The sequence below is a fragment of the Fukomys damarensis genome, unplaced genomic scaffold, assembly GCF_012274545.1.
Source record: "Fukomys damarensis isolate Sample0158 unplaced genomic scaffold, DMR_v1.0_HiC HiC_scaffold_35, whole genome shotgun sequence".
Classification (NCBI taxonomy): domain Eukaryota; kingdom Metazoa; phylum Chordata; class Mammalia; order Rodentia; family Bathyergidae; genus Fukomys; species Fukomys damarensis.
Genome location: NW_022900947.1, coordinates 53340821 through 53367069, shown reverse-complemented (window position 1 = coordinate 53367069; position 26249 = coordinate 53340821). Strand labels below are relative to the sequence as shown.

General features: G+C 36.0%; 1 protein-coding gene across 1 annotated transcript in view; it reads left to right on the top strand.

Moving 5' to 3' along the window:
• LOC104853267 (transmembrane protease serine 11E) overlaps nucleotides 1-26249 on the top strand; it is a 129315-nt gene that overhangs the window by 27844 nt on the left and 75222 nt on the right. The window contains exons 4-5 of the mRNA XM_010611172.2: nucleotides 6339-6989; nucleotides 18160-18271. The gene's annotated coding sequence lies outside the window, so the exon portion shown is untranslated. The remainder of the gene's footprint in view (nucleotides 1-6338; nucleotides 6990-18159; nucleotides 18272-26249) is intronic.

Below are 26249 nucleotides of genomic sequence, written 5' to 3'. Positions count from 1 at the left end.
TTCTTCAGTATGACATTCAATGCCTACTTAATAATCCCCATTTTTGATGTTCCATAAAATTGCCATTACTGAGTTTATTTCTCAGATGCACAGAAAAGGTCAACTATGATCAGAGAAGATAAATATTTTGTCCAAGATTACCCAAGTAATAAAACTAATGTAGGAAGAAGAGAGCCAGTCAGACAGTCAGATGTATCAGTCTCTTCACTTTGTCTTTCTTTTCTTTGCCTTTTTTGCTTAGAAATACCTTTTCTGTTAGAGATGAAAGACATACTCAACTACAATTTCTTCCATTTGTTTGTGGTGCTTATGTGTATATTGATAAGACATCTGGGATATATTTTGTTGAAATTAATTAGAAGTATTTTCCTAGGGAAGAATTTTGTGAAATCAAAAGTTTATCTGCAGAAACAAACACTATAATAACAGCTGAGAAGTATTTGAAAAGGAAAAGAGCATTGGAGTAGGAATATTGTACCACTAAAAATTTTAAATGATAATTATGTAATAATTAGCACTCAACTGTTTCAAGGAAAAAAGATCAATTCTGTTCAGTATAAAGGAACGTTTAAAATAATGTGAAAAAATATTTTTCTGATAGCATATGAATTTATTAACTTGGGATCTGGTAACTTTTCAGATTTAATGCTTTAATAATTTTTAAAACAACATAAAAATGCAAACCAAATTTTCAAAGTTTAAACATTTCTCCTTTCTATTAGTGCTACCAATTTTAGAACATGTTAAGTTTTAATGTGTATAATATATTTTGATTATAACCATCCTCTGACTACCCTTCCTTCTACCCTCCTCCCCAGCCATTTATTCTCTTCTAATAATAGTCTCCCTTCTACGTCCACGTCATCTTCTTAAAATTCTACATATCAGGGAGAACATGCAACACTTGTCTTTCTGACTCTGGCTTATTTTACTTAACACGATTTACAGGACCATCCGTTTTTCTACAAATGACAAAATTTTATTTTCACACTTGAGTATCAGTCTATTGTGCCTACATACCACATTTCTTTATCTATTCATTGGTTCATAGGCACCTAGGCTGGTTCTGTATCTTCTGAACTGTGCCCCATAGACATCACAATGCCCTTATCTCTACTGTCTGCTGACTTTATGCATTAAGGAATAGTATAGTTACATTATATGGTAGTTCTCTGGTGTGAAAAAGTAAAAGTGTAAATAAGGATTAAAATGTATAATTGATATTGTGTAATAGGAAGAAAAGTCTAAAAGAGTAGAGAGAGTGGGAGGGAAAGGGGAAAGGTTAAAAAGGGAAAAGAAAAATATGTGAAAAGGGAAAACTAGGAAAGTCTTTGTAAACAGGGAAAGGTGGAGGGAGTGAAGGGAGGGCTGGGGCATGGGGAAAAAGAAGAACCTGGTAAGTCATCTATAGTTACAAGATCCTAGTGGTGAATGTAACTGTATTGTATACCTAAAATGTACCAACAAATTTAATAAAGATAAAAAAATGAAAAATAAATTATATGGTAGATCTGTTTTTAATTTTGGGGGGACTTCCCTTCTGATTTCCATAAGGGCTTCATATTCTCATCAGCAATGTGTATTGGTTCCTTTTGTCCTTCATCCTTACCAGCATTTATTGTTTTGTATTGTTGATGATAGTTATTCTGATGGGTTAGATGGACTGTGAATGCAGCTTTAATTTACATTTCCCTAGTGGCTGAAGATGGTGAACATTTTTTTCATATACTTTTGGCCATTGGTACAGCTTCTGAAAAGTTTCTGTTCATTTTGTTTACTTATTGATTGGGCTATTTAAATTTTTGGTGTTAAATTTCTGGAGTTCTTTTTTAATCTATTGTTGGGAGAGTAACTGGCAAAGATTTTCTCCCATTTTGCAGGCTGTCTTTTCACTCTGTGCAAAAACATGATTCTTAACATTTAACTTCTAAACTCTGCCAGGAGTGGACTGGATTAAGTAGGTTTTCCTGTCTCTGTTAAAAACAGTATTGTGCTAGGTGTGGTGGCACATGCCTTATAATCCTGGGAGCCTGAGGCAGGAAGATGGCCCCAAGCTCAAGGAGAGCTACATCATGACAGAAGACCCTGACTAAAGCTTGCACAAAAGAAACACACACTCAAAAACTGAGTATTATTTGAATGTCGTGTGACATAAATGAAATTATTTTAAAAATACTTTTCAATTAAATAGCAAAATGTATGCTACTACAGGATATTTCCTAAAACAGGGTTATGTGTGCTTCATGAGGCATCTGTAAGGGCATAAAGCATAGAGGATTATTGCCAAAGTAGTTGCTGCATATCATGCCTAATGAAAGCTTGTATATGCACAAGTGGATTTGGAAATTATTCCATTAAGAACATTGCTATGATGCTTTTTAAAATCCAAATCATAAGTCATTAATGTATATCTTTCTAGGGGTAATAAAAAGACAACTCACTTTGACTGAAGTGAGGCTATCACTCAATAAGCAGCAAGGAAGCAGGTGAAAGAGTTTTCAGATGAAAAAACTTGGGTTACTTGTTTCTTTTATGGACAAAAATTGACTATTTCTTGGCTGGCTTCTAAGCATGATAGGTTTAGGAGGAATGACCATCTTGCCACTGCTTTTAATAATCCTTAGTCATTCTGGTCCTTTTTGTAGTAGACAGAAATTGTCCTGGATCAACCCTGTCTTGCCTCTCATTGGCCTCATTTGATTGACTGATTGATTAATTGACTGATTATTTTTGAGACAGGATCTCTGTAGTTTAGGCTACCTTCAAACAATTCTCCTGCCTCAGCCTCCTGAGTGCTGGGATTGTTGGTGTGCATGACCACACCCATTTCTCATTCTTACCCCTTCCTCTTTGTCAGCTCCCTTTTTTTCTTTTCCTGATTCAAATAATTTCTAATATGGTTCAGGAACAAAAATATGCTATTATGAAACATTCTAGTTATAAGAACATATATTTTGCCTGTCTCAATAGAATGGTAGATGGATCTGTATATGTGCATGTTTCCATGTATATTTTTAGGATATGTACATTATTTAGAGTGTGTTAAGGCACAGTATCTCAGTGTTAGACCTCTACATTAGAAAATACTTCTAGAAATAAGTTTTTGTTATATGAATCAGTGAATAAATCAATTGCTTGTGGTGTGCTGATTCCTATGCTGACTTTTAAATAATCACGTTAAATCCTCACAGTGACAAAAACAGGGAGCATAGCCTGACAAAAAGATAACTACTGATCTCATGCCAGGACCCAAGTAACAGATTCCCTAGAGTCAGGAGAAATCTTGATGCCTGATTCTCAAAGTAGCACTTACTAGGACTAGGGATTCAGCTCAGTGGTTCCTCCTCCACATAAGCACAAAGTCCTGAGTACAAAAAAAAAAAAAAAAAAAAAAAAAAAAAAAAAAAAAAAAAAAAAAAAAGAAAAGAAAAAGAAAAAGTAGCACTTACTGTCAGGATAATAAGAGCTCAGATTTTATAAAAGGCTGATCAGTTTAAATCCTCAGTTTAATTGCACATTCTATGCACTTAATTTGTGAGATTTGTTGGCATTTCATTGATGATACAAATGCTTTTTTCAATTCTTTAGATACACTATTCCCCATGAATACTAGGAACAGAGTGAAGACCAAGAATATTTCGTTTGTTAATATTGAAATACAAGGAGAAAGTAATCATGGAAGTGAGGTAGATTAGGGATAGGGTAAAACAAATCTGTCAATACCATGAAGACCCAGGGCACATACACAGAAGACAGGATCCAGGATGACTCAGGCTCCTGAGCACAGTACACAGATCCAATCAGAAAAGTGTTATCCCCCCACTTCTTTCCTTTTTTTTTTTTTTTTCTGCATTACTAAGGATCAAACTCAGGACCTTGAGCTTGCCAGGCGTGTGATGTGCCTCTGAGCTACATCCCTGGCCAGAAAAGTGCTATTTTCAATGTTTTGTTTACATATGTCACAAAACCAAGTGAGTCTTCAATAGGACAGTTCAAATTTAGCACTAGGCCAAGTGAGTTTTTGATAGAACAAACATCCCAGTGCCTTATTTGCACAGGGAAAGAGCTAATCCATGAATTTCAGAAACAGATGACCCCTTTGCTCATCCTTATGGCCATTGTGAATCTGCTCATAGGCTTGCCCTCACTCTGCAAAGAATACTTCTTTTCCACCTTTAATAAACATGTATCCTGCTACTTTTTATTTATGTCTTGTTCAGTTTTGTTCAGGATACCAAAAACCTAGAAAGAATTCCTCGACCCATCATCCAGTAACAAGGACACAGGAACTCTTACACCCTGCTTATGGGAGTACTCATTCATAATGTATCTTACAGAAATTTGACAATACTTTATGAAGTTGACCATTTAATGTTTTGTAAAGTTGAATTTTTTGTGTGTGAAAACTCTTCTATCTTTTCATTTGCTTCACTTCTCTTTTATTATGGCATATGGTATATTATATAAATCATAGAAAATTGATATTGTTCGTAGATATATTTTTTAATCACAAAGTGATTTAAAATTAATCATATAAACAGAATGCATTTAAAAAAATAATCAAACATAATGAAGCTTTTTAATCTTCCCATGTTTTTGGTCTGACAGTCTTTGTAATTGCCGTGATGTTGTAGATCTTGAAATGATTCTAAAGCAAAGCTAAAACACCATACCTCCGTGGATGATGCCTTAATTACTTTCTCCTTGCTGAGACAATCACAACCACAACTCTGAAGAGTACTTCAGTTTACTTAGTCTCATAGTTTGTAGAGGTTTCAGTCCATAGCCAACTGCCTCCAAGTCAGGGCAGCATGGCAGAGGGACATGGCAGAGGAGAAACAGTCCATAGCATGCAGCCAGAGGGAGAGAGAGAGATCAAGAAAGGAGGGAAGGCACCCTTCCAGTGTACACCTGCAGTGACTCACTTTCTCCAACCATACTTCACTTTCCAAATCACATTTAGCTATAAACTCATCCATGGATTAGTGCACTGGTGAGCATGAGGCACCCACGATCCAGTCACTTTCCAAATTCCCATCAGTGAGTGCATGAGGCTTTGAGGGGAGTATCCAGTTACAAACACCAACAGGTGATGATGTTTAGCTCTACTCTTGTGTTCATGCAGTGCCTTCGAAAGACAGGATAACTCTCCACTTGTCTCTCAGGGAAAACAATCTAATTTTTTGAGTTCTCTTTTGTTGTGCTGGTTACACAAAGATAGTTTTTCCAGATAGATTTTGCAAAAGAATTCTGAAATTCATATTTTTTAAGTAAAATCATATTTTTGTTGTTGTTTTGTTTTTGAGGCAAGTTCCTGCTGTGTTTTTCAGGCTGGCCTCAAACTCATGACAATCCTCTTGCCTCAGCTTGCTGAATGCTAGGATTATAGTCATATGCACCACACACAGCCCCAAATCATCTCATTTTTCAACACTGGCAACTGATTTTTTAAAGGCATTGCTGTGACTAAAGTATCTATTTCTGTAGACCAAAATAGAACTATGAGACATAGTTTAGAACCATTTCCTAACAGTTGCTACCAGAAGTAACTAGAACCTAGCACCCAGTTACATTTCAGAGTCCCTGCACAGAAACCAACAGACATCCACGTGGCACATGCCCCCCACCCACAGAGAGAGAGAGAGAGAGAGAGAGAGAGGTGAGAGAGAGAGAGACTCACATAGTGCATGAGAGTGAAAATTTAATTCTTATCAGGATTTGGCTCCATGGTCTATTCAAAAGTCTCAGAAGTTCATCCAATTTAGTTTCAAATAACACTTTCTATGGATGAAAAAGTGGTTCTCTACTATTACAGTGCAGTTCTCACTCTACCAAGTCCAGTACCATTCTCTTCAATCTTGTTCAGGATGAAATAAAAGAAAGTTGAAATTGTGTGTGTGGCATGAACTCATCTTCCATACTCCTGGAAGCAGATATTTCAACAAAAATTATCAACAACATTATCAACTTCCAAGAATGAAATGGTAATTTTCAGGTAATAAGTAATAAGGCTCAGTAAGCTAAATCCAAATTTAAAAGAACTCTACCTCTGTCAATATTCAGCCTTGCTCTTGAACCAAATTTACATTAATAAGTTGGATACAAGTGTAGAGCTCTACAAGCCTGCCTGGAGGCTACTCTCCTACATTGAGCCACTCTTCCAAGAGTAATGGAAAACTATTTGTTTACCAGGGTAAAAGTACCCACCCACTTTCCATCTTAGAACAGAGAAAACTACACACCACCTGCTCATTGGAAGCTTCTACTCCAAATTTTGTTATAAATGGCATTGAAACTGCAAAATGGAAATTTAAAAATTTGAATATTTTTTCTTTCAGAGACAAATGGCTTCTCCAAAGCTCCTCAGGCCTGCGGTATACACTGCCATCCTCACCTCTTCTCACCCCAGAAGAATGGACAGACCATGTAGATGGTGGCACCAGGAGGTCAAAGTCCAGTGTCACTTCCACAGGGAAAGAAGTCTGGCTCCCAGCAGGGAGGAAACAAGCCTGTGCATCTCTATATCCTTATTTGATAACCCCGCAAACTATTCCCTGCTATAAGGACCCTAGTGTACATACAAATGGTGAGATGGTGATTTGAGTGGTGCCCCCCCATCTTCCAGGAGCCAGATTTCAATAAAGCCTTTTTTCTTTTCACCATAATAACTGGCCACCTTTGATTTGGTCAGCATCAAGCAAATGAACCTATGTGTAAAAACCTAAGTGGCTGGCAACACTCCTAGAAATGGGTAGTATATTTGATTTGAAAGGGAAGTAACTGAGGAATAAACTGGTAAATAAGTCCATATCCAAACCATCTTAAAGATAGCTGTCAGATCAATAAGATAAGATATTTGGAGACAAAATAAATTTGAAGAAAGAAAAATTCAGCCAAAAGTCTGTGGACACAAGGCAGAAACCACAGAGTCTCAACTCCTTGGTGGAGAAACAAGTCCAGACACCTCCAATTTCTGAGTAACCTAGCAGGTAGGTATTCACTGTAAAAGGTGTTTGAGTACATTAAAATTGCAGGACCAGTATCTGTGATATGATACCATCTTTACTAAGAAATATTCTGATGATTTGTCCCAAAAGATCTGCGTACTACAAGAGAATGTGCGGATTTGCTTGAAAAATATAGTCCACTTAACTAGGTTGACAGTTTCTCCAAGTTTTCTGATTATATGCTTTAGTAATATAAACGTTGTATAACTGCATGGCATAAACATGGTTAAGAGGACTTTACATAATACATGCATTCAATAAATATTTGATAATTTGTTTTTAAGTAGTTATTTGCAGGTGGCAACATGCGTAAATTAAAATTCTGCCTTGTATATTTGACTAATTTTTTACTTATTATTCATGTTGTGGAAATGACATTTTTTCTTAGGTAATAAGTAGGTTAAGGTTAAATGAATTTCTTTCCCTGCAAAACTTGTACTGATATTACAAGAGAAGAAGATGAGAAAATTCACATTTAAATGTTTTGAACAATGACCCTGGAGGAGAAAAAGCTATTATTCCTACTTTCCAAAAATAGGTTTAGGTGTGTTAAGTAAAACTCCCTGAGACATTCCATTAGTAAATTGCTGGGCTAAGATTTAAATCCAAGCCTAGAAGACTTTATCCCTTCTGATTTCTCATAGGTACTTTGTAGAAGTAAACACTAAAATTACATATAATTTTATGTTCTAGTAAAATGTTAATCTGCCCTAACTGAAGTTGAAGTGCTGTTTGAAAGAGCCAGTTTGGGAGAGATCATGACTCAGATTTGGCAGACATGCAGGACTGATACAAAGATGGGCTGTCAGGATGGGAACAATGCCAGAGACAAGGATTCCAGGGATTTAAAATCTAAGAGATCCTCATTTTATGGTAGTGAGGAGCCACAGGGAAAGAGCTAAAATGTAAGCATGTTATGAAAGGCAGAAACTGAGTGAAGTTTCCAAGCAATCTCTACAGTAGCAGAGAAAACAATGACTGCATTCAGTCATAGCAACTGGCAGGGTGCCCAGGGATAGATAGGAGCACCCACACACCTGGAATACGGCTAAAACACAATTGAATATTTAATAATAAGCTAACCTCAGAACTAGAAGACAAGTCCACAAAATTCTTGGTTATTACTAGCTCTGAAATGTTTTTGCTTAATGCAATACAATTCGGTACAGAATTCCACATTCAGCATTCTGCCACATTGTAAGCAATGTGCTGGTAAAGATGTTGGACATCAATCCATTCTTATTTTGCTGTGAGGAATGTATCTTCTCTCTAGAAGTATCAGGATTTTCCTCTCTTTACTTACTATCCTAAGCTTTCATCCTCAGGTATCTGTGTTTTTCATTGTGTAACATTGGCTCTTTGTGAGGTTTCATGTCTTTCTGGTTCTGGAAAATTGTAGGCTATTAGTTCCTGAAATATTTATTCTACTACAACCTCTTTAAACCTGTTTAAGAATATTATGCTTGGTGAGGTAACTTGATGACTGTTACCGATATAGTGCTTCTGGTTTCCTTAATGTCTCCCGTGTCTTATTGCAGATAGCCAAATTAGGTAGACATCGATAGGCAGTTAGAAAGGGACCAGGCCGAAGACAGAGTCAGAACAGAGGAGAGGCAAAAACAGGGCTATAGTCCAGGGCTGAGTTGAAAGAAACTAGGCCCTAAGATGGCGACACTCTGGCTAGGCCTACAAGCCTCCTCAGAGGTAAACTGCAGCTCAAAGCTGTTCTTTAACTAGCACCATCTGGTCCACTAAGCCTGAACAATGTAACAAACACTTTAGAAACTACATAACAAACACCTACTAGATGACCAGAATGCTCTGACTCTCACTTCTATCCCTTCCAGAAACTCCTTTTTTCTAGAGCATACCGTTGCTGAGTACCTTGTTTTTCTATTGTGTCATTAGCTCAGTGACTATATTGTAACCCCACGGGTTGATAATAGTTTTACCCCAGATAACTGGCAATGTGATTTTGCTGTTTACAAACCCCCAAGACAAAGAGCTTCAGCAGCCCCCAACTTCCGGGACCCCTTCTGCCTCTCAGGAGCTTTCTCTTAACAAGCTCTTCCTGTTCTCCACCTCCTTTGTCCTTGAGTTCATTGTCTACTGTCTCGAGACAGGAACTCTTTACATCCACCAGGCTGGGAGTTACTTCCATATAGTACTTGGTACACTGCCCTATTTGAAGTACCATGTTTCTCTTTCCGTGGGAAGATAGATACTACTGTTTGTCTTACAGGAAGGCAGGGAGAGAGACATGGAGTGGGAACTTGCTGGACTCCTTCGTTCGTGGTGTTCCGACTGATTATATTGCCAGTGGCCTCCTGCTCTTGGATCGGTTTCCCCAGGTGTGGAACAGTTGCATCCCAGGTCTCATTTCCTAGGTTAGACCTTTCCCAGGAGAGGCACGGATGCTGACATCATTCTTATCTCATAACTTGTTCTCTCTCTTGCTTTTAAATGACTTTCTTTTTTTTACTGTATTTTAATTTATTTGTTAAAATACATTTTCTTTAATTTCTGTGATTTAGTGTGGCAGGGAAGATAATATCCACTGTGAAACTGGAAGACTGCCCCCCACCATTTTTGCACTGATTAGTGTGCATTGTGCTTAGTAATGCAATCAAATAGTTATCTATGAAATTAACTACAAAACTAGAAATTTATGAGATTTTCCCTGATATTCAGATGTATTTCTTATTTTATTTTGTTTTGTATCTTATGGTTTTGGAGATAGGATCTCATGATATAACCCAAGCTGGCCTTGACTTGAAGGTAACCCTGCTGCCTTAGCCTCCCAAGTGATGGGATACAGGTGTGCCCAATCACACCTAGTTCTTCAGGTGTATTTATTACAAGCATTCCTCATTCTTCATTCCCCTGTTCTGTCCACCTTCATTCAAAACATAAACATGTACATCCACACTTAAGCATATATATACATTCTAGGTAGGCCAAACTGTGGTTTGAGTGTGTAATCTTCCATTAAGTGATGGTGGAGAAGCAGTGAAGGCAAACGGGGACGGTGCAGCTATGAGGCAGCAGGAGCACAGTTAATTCCACTCTCATTGTCATGTGATGACACACAGATGGCAGGAACAGCTGTTCCGAATTTAAGGTATTGGTTTATAGCTTGATGATATTTTTTGTTTTCTTTTCCCTAGGGTTGAAATATTTAGGTTTAGAAAAAAGAATAATTTTAGTCAGTTCAAATACCAGGCCTGAGATGTAAGATTTTTCTTGTTATTAGAAAAAAATGTTAATATGTTAGAATATAGGAAGTAGCGATAAATCCAAATAATTCCCCAAATTATCTCTTCCATTGTTTCAAAACTATTTTAATATATATACTAACTTGTTTTATTTATAGTACAGGTTCTCCTAGTTCATTGAAGAGAAAGTTTTGTGCTTTTATCTGTTTGTTTCTTCTTTGTAAGAGTCTTTTTTGTCTATGACTTCAACTATGAATAACATTTTAGTCATTTTAAGATAATACACAAAGTATTAACTATTATTCTATAAATATTTTGTTATGAAATATTGTTTTCTTTAATAGAAGTAACGAGTGCTTTTTATATTTTCTTTATAGATGTCCACTTTATTACAATAAAAATTTTCTATTGCCATTTGAAATATTATTTTTAAAGTGATTAACAGAATGAATGCATCATTGGAACAGTTTTAAAGCTATAGGTACTTGGCATGGAGAATTCAGCTATATTCAGCTCTATTGATTTGCTCCTGCATATTTGCTATCATATTTCTAAGTTACTTTCAGTTCTTAAATATTGGTAGCAAACTAGGTATAGACTCTGTATGTGGTACATTCTGAGATTTTACTAACCAAATCTGTGTTTGATTGGGATAGGATTATTTTTAAATAGTGTCTACATTGTTCCTGTCTTCATTGTTATTGCTCTATGTTCAAGGTGGCATCTTCTTTTAGCATCTTTTCTTTAATCTCTTGAATTAACCAACAGTGAAAACTTCAGATTAAGTTGTCTTAAGTCATTGAGTATATTCTAACGAACAAAATGCTTAGATAACAAGCTCCTTATGGGTAAGACATTAAAAACTGACAAACAATATGGAATAATGGAAAATAAATGGAGGGAGTTACCTTTGTGGTGGAAAAGACCATGGTAGGTAGAGAGAGATCTCCAATGTGGCAGTATGGAGGAAGTGAGGGGAAGAGTGGTAGATGATAAACATGGCAAACAAGGTTGGACTCGGCACTTTCCTGGATATAGAGGTTACAGGAAGGATCAAAAATCTTTTCCAAAAACCAATCAATTGGAAATTTAAAAATAACTTCAAGCAAAGGTATTACATGATTAATCAGTGGTTTTAAGAGATCACTCTGAGAATTAAAACAGACTCACAGATGGCTGTGCTTGGTGGCGTATGCCTGTAATCCCCGCACTTGGGAAGCTGAGACAAGAGTTTGAAATCAGCCTGGGCTACCCTGTCTCAAAAAGCAAACAAACATTTTATAGAAAAACCACATCTTAATACTACTCAGCCATAAAGAATGAGAGATTAGAGTCATTCATAGGAAAATGGATGCATATTGAGGCCATACTCTTAAAGTGAAATAAATAAGACACACATTGTAAATACCATATAGTTTCTCTGGTGTGAAAAACTATGATAGTAAATAATATTCTAATGGTATAATTGACAGTGTGTAATAGGAAGAAAAGGGCTAAAGGTGTAGGGGAAGTGGGAAGAGTAGGGGAAAGGATATAAGGGAAACATATGAGAAAATGAAAAAGATGGAAATAAAGTTTTTGTAAATAGGGAAGGGAGGAGGGGGTGAAGGGAGGGCAGATGATGGGAAAAAAATGAGAACCAAGACCTGTCATGTCAAGGTACAAGAGCCCAATGATGAATGTAACTGTATTGTATACCTAAAATGTACTGATAAACTCAATAAGAAAAAAGAAAAAAAAAAAACGAAACAAACAGAGGTGATACTCTGGACAGGCATGTGTACATACTGAATAGTTTCTCTGGTGTGAGAAACTGAAAGTGTAAATAAGGATGAAAATGTATAATAGATAATGTGAAATAGGAAGAAAAGGTGCAAAGGGGAAGGGGAAGTGGGAGGGATTGGGAAAGAAGGGAATGGAATTAATATGAGAAAATGAAAAAATAGAAACAAAATCTTTGTAAAATGGAGGGGTAGAGGGCTTGAAGGGCAGGCAAGGGAATGGGGAAAAAAGAACCAAGATAGATTATATAAAGGTACAAATTTCCAATGATAAGTGTCATTATATTGTATACCTAAAAAACAAGCATGCAGAAATGTTGATTGCATGGAACTTGAGAGTAGAATCCTGGTTACCAGTGGCTGGGGAAAGCAGGGAGGATGAGAAATGAATAGGAAAATTTTGGTCAAGATACTAAGTTATAGTTCAGTAGAAGAAAGCAGTTCTGATGTTCTCTTGCACAGGAGGATGATTATAGATAAGAATGACATACTTTCTTTAAAAAAAGTGCCACAGGAAAAGATTTTGAATGCTCTAATCACAAAAAGCATTGTATTTAAGGAGATAGATATGTTAGCCCAATTTGAAAACTACACCATGTGTTAAACAGCAGTTTATTCCATAACTGTATTTAGTTACTATTGTAATTCAAAATTCAAAAGATTAAGCTGGTGCATTTGGGGGAATGAATGAGTCTGTATGATTGCATAAATGCACATAAGAAAGTGGATGTAAATAAAAACGTATGCTGTTGGGGGCATAAATATCTATGGGAACTTGGTTAATTTTATTTTGAAATTTCCTTCCTATATTTTCTGAAAAGTTTCATGATACACAATTTTATATATATATATATATATATATACACACATATACATATTTGGTACCGGAGATCAAACTCAGGACCTTGTGCTTGCAAAACAGGCAGCGGAACCACTGAGCTAAATCCCTGGCCTCACAATTATAATTTTAATAAAAATAATTAAAATAGTATCAACACCTTGAATAAGTGCTGTATCTTGGGAAGGACACCTAATCTAGACTGAAAGACAATAACTACCTAGGGAAGGTGAAAGACACTTTTAGTATTGATGGGTAAGAAGTTCAGTCAGACCAAAAAAAGAGAGAATGGATTTTATAAATTAAGCATAGACCATTTTATACAGATGTCCATATAAAATAGAGGGTGTATCAGGGTAAAGTGTATTCCATGACCAGGGATGTGGCTGAAGTAGTAGACAGGTGTTGATAGATATTATCCTAATAAATTTGGAATTTACTTTGAAATAATAAATAGTACTGAGAGCAATTTAGCAAGAAAATGACATGATGAAACTGGTGAATCAAAATTAACCTTCAGGCAAGAGGCAGGGAAAGAACAAGACTGGATGAGAGCAAGACTAGAAGTGGAAAGACCAATAAGGTATTTAATTTATTTAGACAATAATAGCCGTACAGATGCTTAGCATGTGGCAAGTGTGAGGCCAGGTGCAGAGGGCACAATAGTCAACAAGAAAGAGGATCATTGCTATTTTCCAAAGTTTAAAATCTAGTACATTGATAAAATAATCCAAGGAATTGATACATTTGACCACTCCCTCTTTTACAAATTGCGTGCGTGCACACCAGAGCTTCTTACTCATAAGAGCAACTTAATCTGTTGATTGACCTTTCCTCGTCGTTCTCCACTCCTCCTTTCTCTGTCTTCTTCATAACCACCATGGACTTCTCAACTAATGTGAAATTAACTTCTTTATGTACTACATATGAATGAGATCATGTGGCATTTGTTTCTCTATTCTTGGGTTATTTAATAGCACAATGATTTCCAATTGTATTCATGTTGTTGCAAATGACAACATTGCATTACTTTCTATGAATTGATAGCATTCCAGTCATGCGGCTACGAGATAATAAAATATACTGTATATTTGAAATATTAGAGGCAAAGATTTTGAATATTTTGATAAATGAGGAGATAGGTATATTTAACCTATAAATATGTATACAGATTATTATATTACACAGTGTGTAAATGAATTGGAATTCACATGATACTCTATAAATATGTGTAATTTTGGGGGCCGGGGATTTAGCTCAGCGGTTCGGTGGCCTGCCTTGAAAGCGCAAGGACCCGAGTTTGATCTCTGGTGCCCCCCCCAAAAAAAGTATAATTTTTTATATCAATTAAAATTTAAAAGTATATGCAATAAAAAGTTATGCACATTACTTTATTAGTATTAAAAAATACAGACAAATAAGGGCAATATGTACAAAGTTTAACAATTTCTAGGGAATGTTAAGATTATATGTATATACTTCACGTTTTTCTACATGCATGTGAGAATATTGTAACTTGTACATTCATAGAAATAAATTATGCTTAATTGCTTTATAGTCTGCTTTTCTCTTAATAAGGAAAGGTAATCTTTCCAAATTCATAAACCAATCTGTTGATGTTATGTTTTACAAGGACATGATATACTGTTGCATTTTTGTATTTGGACAGGACTATTCAAAGCAATTTCGGAATTAATATCCTTATGACAGATTTATGAGAACATTGATATTTAAATAGATTGTATTCTTAAAAGTGGAATCAGAGAAACACACATTTTAAAGAGCTATGCCAAATAATTTCAATAAGCCTTTATACCCTTTTTTTCTCTAGCTTCCATATTTTTTTTCTGGCTTGCATATTGAGCGTTTTGTTTTTTTTTCATTTTCTTTTGTTATTTTTACCACTTGAGCAACTCATACAGTCTTCATTTGTTCAGTGTTGTATATTGACCTTACCCAGGGTTCCATAAATATTACTATAGGCAAAGACTTTTGAATAAAACTCAAGTTATGCAGAAAATAATACCAAGAATCAACAAATGGGATCTCATTGAATTAAAAAGTTTTTGCACAGATACCAACAAAGTGAAGTCACAACCTACAGAATGGGAAAAAAATTTTGCCAGCTATACCTCAGACAAAGGACTAACACCTAGAATGTACAAAAAGCTCAAAATGATTTGAACCTCCAAATTTAAAGACAATAAAAATGGGCATCTGAAATGAATGGACATTTCTCAGATGAAGAAATACAACTGGCCAATTGGCCAAATACAGTGCACCCATACAAACTTGATCAGTTCCCAAGGGCTGGTTATAACTCAAATTGGTTGTAAGTCAATACAGCTAAGATCTGGATGTTTACTTGGGCAGATGCTATAGATAACAAGAGGCAGATGAATCGTCCATTATCTTATTTAACCCAAGTTGTTCATATGTCAGCCTGGTCTTAACTTGAGGGCCCACTGTACATGAAAAAATGTTCAACATTACTGGCCATTCAAGCAATGCAAATTAAAACAACATTAAAGATTCCACCTCAACCCAGAAAGAGTGGCTACTATCAAGAAGTCAACCAATAACAAACACTGGTGAGGCTGTGAGGAAAAAGGAACCCTTCTCCTTTTTTGATGGGAGTGTACACTGATAAACCACTGTAGGAGTCACTATGTGTATTCTGCAAAAAACTAAAAGTACAAATCCCATTTGACCCAGCTATTGTCCTTTTGGGTATCTTCCCCAAAGAGTTAAAAATATCACACCACAGGGATGTGTGTACCCATATTGATAGCGCCACAATTTACAATAACTAAATCTTGGAAACAGCCCATATGCCCATCAATAGATGAATAAATAATGTGTGGTATTTATATATAATGGAGCACAACTCTACCACTAAGCAAGATAAACATGAGACATCTGTAAAAAGATGAGTGCACCTTGAGATCATAATGTTAAGTGAAGCAAATCAGACACACAAGCTAGAACAATGTATGGTTTATCTTATATGAAAAAGTTAACAGTAGAAAAGAGAAAAAAAGTTATTTTATTCTAAGTGTTTTTTGCTGTCAGCTTCTGATTTAACTTCAGTATAGTGTGAGAGCTAACAGAATTTCCATTTCTTTGGATTTGTTAAAGTCTTTATTGTTTCTGTGAGTGTGGTCTATTTTTTTTCCACATTGATTTTATTGGTACATTTTAGGTATACAGTGCAGTTACATTCATCATTGGGCTCTTGTACCTTGACATGACAGGTCTTGGTTCTCATTTTTTTCCCATCCCCTGCCCTCCCTTCACCTCCTCCTCCCTTCCCTATTTACAAACACTTTATTTCCATTTTTTCATTTTCTCATGTTTTTTCTTTTCCCATATATCCTTTCCCCTACTCTTCCCACTTCCCCTACACCTTTAGCCCTTTTCTTCCTATTACAAATTGTCAATTATACCATTAGGATTTTATTTATGATTATAGTTTTTCACACCAGAGAAACTATATGGTATTTACAATGTGTGTCTTATTTATTTCACTTAAGAGTATGGCCTCAATATGCATCCATTTTCCTATGAATGACTAATTTCTCATTCTTTATGGCTGAGCAGAGTGTGATCTATTGAACGAAAAGAAAATCTCAGAAAAAAACTAAGGTTAAAGAAAACTTTTTTACATATTGACTTTGTATACATGTATTTAGTGAATACTGTTATTATAATTTATTAATTCACTTGGGATTTTTATGTCGACATTCCTGTAATCTAATAGCAATTTTTTTCTTTTTTTCTGTGTTTTAACCTATTGTTTCCTTTTCTTATTTTGTTAACTAGAACTTCCAGAAAAAAATGTTGATTAGTGCTTGTAGCAGTATGTCTTTTGTCTTATTTCTGAATTTTTGATGTTACATCTTTCAGAATCATTCATGCTGAAAATTTTGTTAAAGGCAGGATCTATTTATAGCTTACAAGGCTCTGAGGTTTAAAAATCACTGATAAATATTGATATTAATTAAAAAATACCCTCAGACATACACATGTCCTTGGTGCATGTTGAAATCTATACGTCTGGATTTTATAAAGCACTTCAGATGATTGTAATTGCAATAAAGGAGGGGAATATTGTACTCTTTTATTTCTTCTATTTATTCTGAATAATTAAGTTCCATCCTAGACCTGTATCTTATCTTTTTCCACATCCTTTTTTCTCTCTCTCTCTTTTTTTTTTTTTTTTTTGTTTGAGACAGGGTCTCACTATATAGTTGAGACTGCCCTGGAACTCACTATGTAGCCCAGGCTGGTCTCGAACTCACAGCGATCCTCCTGCCTCAGCCTCCCGAGTGCTGGGATTACAGGCGTGCACCACCACGCCCAGCTTTTCTCTCTCTTTTTTGAAACAAGGTTTCACTATGTTGTCCTGGCTGGCCTTGATCTCACTGTGAAGCCCAGGCTGGCTTTGAACTCACAACAAAGTTCCTGCCTCTGCCTCCCTGAGTACTGGGATTGCAGGTGTGCACTACTCCACATTCTTTTTATACCTAATTTTAACTTTACTTTTTCTGTTATCACCTCTATGAATATACTTTCAAAAATTCTGTCTGGTAATCTGACCTCTTTCTTGTGAGGCCCAACTCCATCTGTTCACTCCATACAGAAAAGTTAACTGATTCTGTACATGGAAGTAGCTCTCAAACTCCATGTATCTAGAACTGATCTAATACTACCAAGTGAGACCTATCATACAGAAGCAGAAAACTACATGTTTAAATGTGTAGCGGCCATGGGGAGTGGTGTGTTCCAGCTTTCATTTGATTGCAAATTTCTTCCTTTGCCTTTTTTCCCCCTGAAACATGTCTTAATCAGTTTCCCCCACCCTTTCTCTTGCCTTTGTCATAGCCTATCACCAGAGCTGTCCTACCATGTGAAAATACACATTTGAATGTGTCTCTCAGGAGTGCTGGCCTCTGAGGATATTTTGTCTGCAGTTCTTGCATGGGAAGTCTTCCGAGAATACCAGTGAATATGACCTTAGGGACAGAGATTAAGATGAGATTAAAATTTTTAACATACTCAGGAAAATGTGCATGGTGGGGGACAAAAGGGGAAAGATGTTGACTGTTTCCAACTGCTTAATAATTGCTACTTCTGGGCAAGGAATTCAGCCCAAGGGTGGAGAATAATCACATGTTTTAAGGGTCACTTTTGGTATTAATTCATCCAACTCTAGAGGAACAAGTCCAAAGCTCTTAGGAGAAAGAAAGCTAAAAGATAAACCATTCTATTTCTGTTATATATTCCTAATTTTTTTTAAATTTGAATTTCTTACTCAGATAAATCTGCTATAACCGCAACCAAATGTATACTAACAAATAAAGAAATTGAGGAATTCATAAATTACAGAACTTAAAATGTGGAAGCAGCTAAACTGAAAGGATGCGGAAGGTGAGAATTCTTTAGTCTGTGGCTGGGAAGGAGATTACCCTTGAAATTCAAGGAAGATTCTTAAACTGTCACCTCTTGTCTTTTAGTTCTCAAAATGTTGATCCATTCTCTATACCTCTGTTTTTCAGGGACTTTGCTCATGCTGTTATTTTCCAGCATCTCCATGAGCACTGGAAACTTAGTAATCGTGCAAGAAATGTCTGTTGAGTTAATATTTCTTCATGTTAGTCCAAAAACTTGTGACTGTAATGGAAAATTGTTAGGATTTTAAAGTGTGTTGAATGCTTTTTAAGCTTTTAAGAATATAATTCAAGATATATACTGATTTCTGTCCTTAGAAATGTAATAAAACAGAAATGCTAATTTCCATCTAATCTGGCTACCAGGAAGTAAATATAGAAAAATAAGACAAGCATATACTTTTGTTAATTAAAGCACTTTATTTCTTCTATAAGAAGAGTTAAAATCCTCAGAGGTCAGAATAGCTATAAAAGTCCTTACCTAGAGGTGCCATTTGAGCCAGCTATACTCTTGCTGGGTATCTTTCCAAGAGAATTAAAAGAATCATACCACAGTGATATATGTGCAGCCATGTTTATCATAGCACAGTTTCTAATAGCTAAAACTTGGAAACAGTCCAACTGCCCATTGACCAGAGACTGGATAAAGAAGTTTTTTTTGTTGTTGTTTGTTTTTGTTTATAAAATGGAGTATTACTCAGCCGTAAAGAATGAGAAACTAGAGATATTTATAGCTAAGTGGATGCATATTGAGGCCATACTCAAGTGAAATTAATAGGACACACGTGTAAATACTGAATATTTTCTCTGGCATGAGTAACTAAAAGTGTAAATAATGATCAAAATATGTAATTGATATTGTGCAATAGGAAGAAAAGGTCTAAAGGAGTAGGGAAAGTGGGCAGGGTAGGGGAAAGGTAAAAAGGGAAAAGAAAATAAGAGAAAAGGAAAAAAAAATAGAAACAAAGTCTTTGTAAATAGGAAAGGGTGGAGAGGGTGAAGGAAGGCCAGGAGAATGGGGAAAAAATAAGAACCAAGAAATGCCATGTAAAGGTACAAGACCCCAATGATGAATGTAACTGTTTTATATACCTAAAATGTACCAATATAGAAGAAAAAATAAATTTATTACATGAATAAGGAAATAGCAGTATCCTTTTAATTGGAACAGGGCCATACAGGAGAGCTGAAAGAGTAGAGAACACTTTTTTAGCACCTCTGACTGCTCTTGCCTAGCTTACCTAAAGAAGTGCTGCATCGCAGCCTAAGCCACACTCAGCTGGGAGACCAAAGCAGAGAAGAAAGCTGGCCGGTGTCCTCCCCATCGGTACTTCTGGTCTTTCTCCTTATTCAGGTTCATGTGAAGGGCATTAACGGGAGTTAGTGAACAATACAGGGATCCCAGGCAGGACACAGAGATGATGGACGGACCCTCTTTCTTTTACAAATCAGAGGCTTCAATGTGCTGCACTCTCCAAAGTTTCTGGTTCTGGTAATTAGCATTCACTTGAATTCCATCGGACTTCAAGGCGGCAGAAATTCTAAATTAACTGAAGTCTCAGGGAGGGTGTGGATTCTCTAGTCCTAGAGATAAAGATTCCATTTATAATGTAACCCTCGAATAAATCTATATCTATAATTAATACTTTTTTTGTGGCACTGAGGATTCAACCCAGGAACTTCATACTGAGCTACATCTCCAGCCCTTTCTTTAATTTTTTATTTTGAAACAGGAACACTCTAAGTCACTAATGTGACCAGGCTGAGTTCAAATTTGTGATTCTCCTGCCTCAGCCTCCCAGAGTGCTGGGAATTTACATGTGTGCTGCAATGCTTAGCTGGAATAGTATGTGTTTGGAAAGGTAATGCAGATACCCAGGCAGACTATCTCCAACACCCCTCAAGGAGTCAGCCCTGAAAGCTGGATGATGAAGTAAATCTTTCCAAGAATCAGTGCTCAAGATGCAGACAAATGCATCAAAAGTGTTTCCTCTGCTTTCAAGAAATTAACTCAACAACATTTTGTACGTCATGCTTCTAACAAGGGACTGTTTCAGTCTTAATGAGATACTGTATTGCAGTTACTCTGCTTTTGGTATTCCCTTATTTATTGCTATAAGTCCATTCCCCACCCTTCACCCTTTTCCATACTACTTTCTGTCTGGGATGTTAACCAGCATGAACATCAGTTCATTCTTTTGTTCTCTAGCTTCTAGTTGGGTTGAAACATTGAGAATGTCACCATTAACTGAGGGTTATTCTGCCCAGTTTGGAGAGAAATCCTAAACCAGCAAGTGACAGCTCCCTACCATTAGCAGCTCTAGGCTTTGAGTGCCAGTAACCCTGGGCCCTGAGTCTTAAAGCTCTGAGGGTTATGGGTCTTCATGACTCTGGTCCACTTCAGCGTTTCAGCAGTGGGACTCACAGCCCCTTTGGAAGCTATCTAGAACTCTTCCAGCAGTGTGCGTGGCCTCTCCTCAGTCAGTCCACTCTTCCACAGGTGGGAATTATGAGTTGAGATAGGGTCACTCAAGCCAGACCATATTGGAAACTTTGCTGCAGCGAGAGGGTTAGGGGCAGTGGACCAGAGGGAGCCCTCCCTGGCTGCCCTGAGTAGTGTAATGAGTGCTGCTTGTGAAGGGGAATAGGCTGCACACACGTGCAGTTTCAGCACACGCATCTGAGAACTTTCTCAGTAACTGCAGAATGATCATCGTGTCATCTAGAGTTTTCAGGGTAGGGTGGAGTCATTGTGTCATCACGAGCAGTTTCAGGGCAGGGTCTCCCATGATAGGTCTCTCACCAGTTCAGGAGCATTATTTTATTACAAAAAAGGAGCATTGTCCTCCTTGACAATGCATATTTAAGATGCTGACCAAACAGTCACTTTAAGAAGAGGAAAATAACTAAGGAGTGATATAGACACGGTCAAAATTAGAACACTCCTACGTGCAATGTTTATGGCAAAATCATGTGCCTTTCATTGTGCTATTTTAAATGGAAATTACTGACAACTTAACATAAATTAAATAGTGACATTTTCTGTACCCATTATGGAAGTCCTCAGTAACACAGATTGTTACAGATGAAAGAGAAATTATTCTCTTTAGACAACTATATGCTTAATATGATAATAAAATACCTTTTATTAAAAAAAACAAGATTTTAGCAAAAGGATAATTGGTCACCCTATGGCATATCAAGCTTTAAAATCCCTGACTGGACTTTACTCCTTACAACAACCAGAGTTTCTTTAGGAATTATTACTTTCTGACCTCCAAGTAACGTATGAGTATTCCAGGAAAACAATCATGAACACTGCTCTTTTTACTGAGCCATACCTTTGACTGGAGTTCAGCAGAAGGAACTTTACATAGCATCCTACATGAGGTGACAAGATTGTTCTTGTATTATAGTAACATTTTTCATAATTAGGGGAAGGAAAGAAGATAATGCTAGAAGAATTTCTGCTGGTTCCTAAGAATAAAGTGCTATCTTTTGTTGTTGTCATTGTTGTTGTTTTGTTTTTTGAGATAGGATCTCCCTATGCAATCCTGGCTGGTCTTGAACAATCATGTAGCCCATGCTGGCCTTGAATTCACTGCAATCCTCTTACCTCAGTCCTCCTGAGTTCTGGGGTTACAGGTGTGCACCATCACACCCAGCTAAAGTGCTATCTTATTTTAGAACCCCAAAGTTAGATAAAATCATTTTGCACATCTAGTCACTAGATTATTTATTTGTAATGACTGTTCTGCCTTCAGAGAGCATACATTTATGAACTGTATGTTTTAGTCAGCGATTGACCAGCTATATGCTAGTGGTCCCTTATGACTATGATGAGGCTGAAAAATTCTATTGCCTAGTTACATTGTAGCTGCCATGACATCACAGGTGTAGTAACATGATAATGCAATGGATTACTCATGTATTTGTGATCATGTTGATATAATCAAACCTACCACACTGACAGAATACAGGCATAACACATAAGTTATGTATAATACATAATACTCAATGATGACAATCGATGACTATATTATTTAATTATAGTATGTTATGTTATGCCAGGAGCAGCCTTCTATATCTTTGCCTACAAGACTCTTGATTACATCAAGTGGTTATATGAGTGACTGACCTACACCAGATTGGTTTGTAGAAGTAGCCCCTGATGTTCACATGATGATAAAAATACCTAATGATTCATTTCCTAGAACATATCATCATCATTAAGGGATGCATGACTATATTGATTTTGGGTCATGTCCTAAACAGATTCACTCCCATAAAATTTCCTTCTTTTGACAGTACCATAAAGTTGCACAACAATAAATACTATATATAGTAGAATGTAAAGATACAAACTTTAGCACTGTATAGGCATTTAAAATCAAGCTGTCAAATTGAATTTATTGACATGGAAAGATGTTCGTGATATATCTTTTTCTTCTGTGGTGCTGGAGATTGAACCTAGGGTCTCATATGTGCTAGGCAAGTGCTCTACCATTGAGTTACATTATCAGCCCTACAATACATCATTAAGTACATAAACTATAAAGGTCTCAGAATAGTTTTTTTATGCTTTTTTAAACCTGTATGTAATATTTTTCTATGCATAAGCATACACTGCTTTTATTTCCTTAATATTTCAGCATGGAAATTTTCAAATAAGTGCAATAATGGGAATAATATAAAATACCCATTATGCAGCTTCAACAATCGTCAATTTCTTGAAAATCTTACTTTGTATCTTGTAACAAGGAAAAAGAGTTGACTTTAGTTAAAACAAGCTAAGATCTAAGTACTCGTTTTAACATTTTCTCTTACCCATAGACCGGCTATACCTTAAAGAAAATCAGTAAAGTTTAGGAAAAGATACCACAATAGTGTTCTTCTCAGTTGGCCAAGGTCATTCTCAAATTGTCCCTAATGTATTTGAAAATTTGGTTTGTTCAGTGTTTTTTCCACTTAAGCTTCTCAAAAATATCTACTGTAGTAGCCCCAATAGCAGGACAAAAAAAGCACATCACTCTAAGGGCTTGTGTGTATGAAATAAAATAATTTATTGAAAGTAGATAATTATTTTGAGATGTCATTTTTATTTTAAAATGGGTGTGTTAATTTTACCCATGTTTAATAAAGTAGAGTATTTTGAATTACTCACCACTGAATAACTTTGACACAGTAGCAAGATAGGCCACGTTGGTCTTCTGGCTTCCTGTCTTCTGAAACACCATGACAAATACCCCTCCGAACACAGGTCCCCAGTTTAAGAGTCACAGCCTAGAATTTTCTCACAATTTAAGACCCTGCTTCTGCCCTTTGATTTGTCTTCCTTGGCTTTGAAATTCCCCTGTCTTTGAGAACTTTGGCCTAAATTCAGTCCTTGCAGGTTTTCCGCTCTAGATCTCTCAGGTAGTGTGCTGTACTCTGCTAGTGACTCTCACTTTTTAGCACTATAGAAACTTGTGCCTAAGGCTGTGGAAAAGAATGAATTTGTAAGTCATAAATGCTAATGTACTCATTTATTTAATGAATCATTATTGGGTGCCAGCTAGTTTCTGCACTTAGCTAGGCCCTGGGGACAGCGTGATTAAAAAAGGACAGAATCTTTGTCCTTAAGGAGACTGTACTTCATGAAGGACACAAATAAAATAAAAAGGCCATTGCTACATCATGTGAAATATTACATTCTATGAAGCATCAAACAGGGACCCTAAGTGGATCAGGGAAGTCTTTCAAAAGTATGATGCAGACAAGAGATAAGAAAAAGGGGAAAAATCTCCTACATTTGAATTAAACATTTTCTTTGAATTAAAAACTTGCTCTCGTTCAATCATGAAATGTGGTTTCTTGAAGTAAAAGGATTGCCAAAATAGCATTTAGAATGGGAGCTACTTACACTATAATGATTAAGAGACACGAACATAAAAATTTTGATTACTTGAAGTTATGGATTAGAAAATAAATGTGTTTCTTTCACAGAATTGTAGGGCCCTTCGAGGCAGAATCGATTGCTCCTTCTTCCTATTCCCTTAGCCTTTGTTTCTACACCAAATGTTGAGCATCCCTATTTGCCTCTCGTCCTCTGAAAAAAAATCAATCATTCTACCTTCTAACTCAGGCCTTTGTGTAGTACCTAAACTTTATAGGCATCTTTAAAAAAAAGTGGATTAAATTAATTTTAATTTTTTAGGTTCAATCATTTGATTACTTTATCTTTAAAACACTATGTTAGTTTTCAGATAGTTTAGCTTTAACACTTCTAATTTTTCAATAAAAGAGTGGAGTAGGTAGTGGTAGTAAAGGTATTTATTACGAAAGGTGAAATGTGGCATGAAACTCATTTCCCACTGAGTATTCAGAACATCCCCCCCACCAGTGGTGAACTCCTTTAAGGTGGAGATGGAGGACATATAGTTAATCAGGGCTGGGTCACGGACAGGAACTGGACAACAGATGAGATGCCTGTGCTCACTTTCACCATGCCTTCCTGTGGGTAGATAGTCCTGTACTTTAACATATTAAAGCTAAAGACTTTATTTGGTTTGACTTTTAAAATTTTCCCACTTTCAAGCATGTATCATAGGTAACTCCTCATATGGACTGCTCTCTAAGTCTTTTCAGATGATAAATAAATGACATATCCATTGAGACAACTGCTTGGGGCTCTATTTTGAATAATTTATATCTCATATATCCAGATATTCCCCACAGTAGGCAGGTCTCACTATCATTTGCATATTTCACAATAACCTTACTAGCCCAGACAAAGCAAGATCCATTCATAGTTAGACTAAGGTTTGGAGTAGTGATGGGAGGTTATGGCTTTCAGAGATCAAATCAGTTTTGCTTATGATCTTGGAGGGAAACAAAAAAATATTCATTTAGCTCTGGTTTTAAAATAGCATAACAACATTTTTTACACCAGTATTTCTGGTAATCCTACAATTATTTTAAAACATCTCTACCTTTCTAGAGGCTCCCAGGAATAAAAAATAAATAACAACAAAGTTGTTTTCTTAGTCTCTATTTTCCTTTCCATTTATTAAAGTAAAAATTATTTTATAATACCCAAACAGAGAAACATATATCAAATACAACTTTTGCTAGAACTTATTTAAATAACCATTGCTAGGTCTAACAGTACAAGTTCAATGAATTTTATACCATTTTATTTCATTTAATTTAGACTTATTAGAATCATATTTTATACTATCCTTGATTAAATCATTAATAATTTTAAGATATATTGTTTCTTTTTCACAATGAGGTATATTATATAAAATTTTTATATAAATAAAAAATTTAAAAAGGAAGTAAAACTTTTCATCTTTGGATTTTGAATAGTAAATGCATTACCAAGACAATTTAGGTAATAAATTGCAAATATTCTCTTTCTGGTTTCACTCATGTATTTTTTAAAATAATTTTTTAAAAAATAATGGTCTTTTAGGTCTTGAGTCAAGTGATTTATTAAAAATACTAATGATCACCAGTTGGAAATGCTGTGTTAAAATATAGTACTTAATGAGCCACCCTAGAATTTGACTAGAGTCAAATCCCAGCCTAGAATTTACATTCCTACAAACCTATAAAAAGTTAGAAATACTATGAATTGGAAATGCATTCAACACACGTGACTTACTAAATATCATAGTGTAGCAACACAATGCACTTTATTATTTTTTTCATTGAGTTTATTGGTATCTTTTACGTATACAGTACAGTTACAGTCATCATTGGGATACCTCTACATGACAGATCTTGGTTCTTATTTTTTCCCCATATCCCTGCCCTCCCTTCACCTCCTCCACACTTTCCAATTTACAAAGACTTTGTTTCCATTATTTCCTTTAATACAATACACTTTAGAGGACAGATTTTTTTTTTTTTTATCCTCATGATTGCCTGACTGACTGGGAGCTATGGCTTGCTGCTTCTCCTGGCATGTCGAG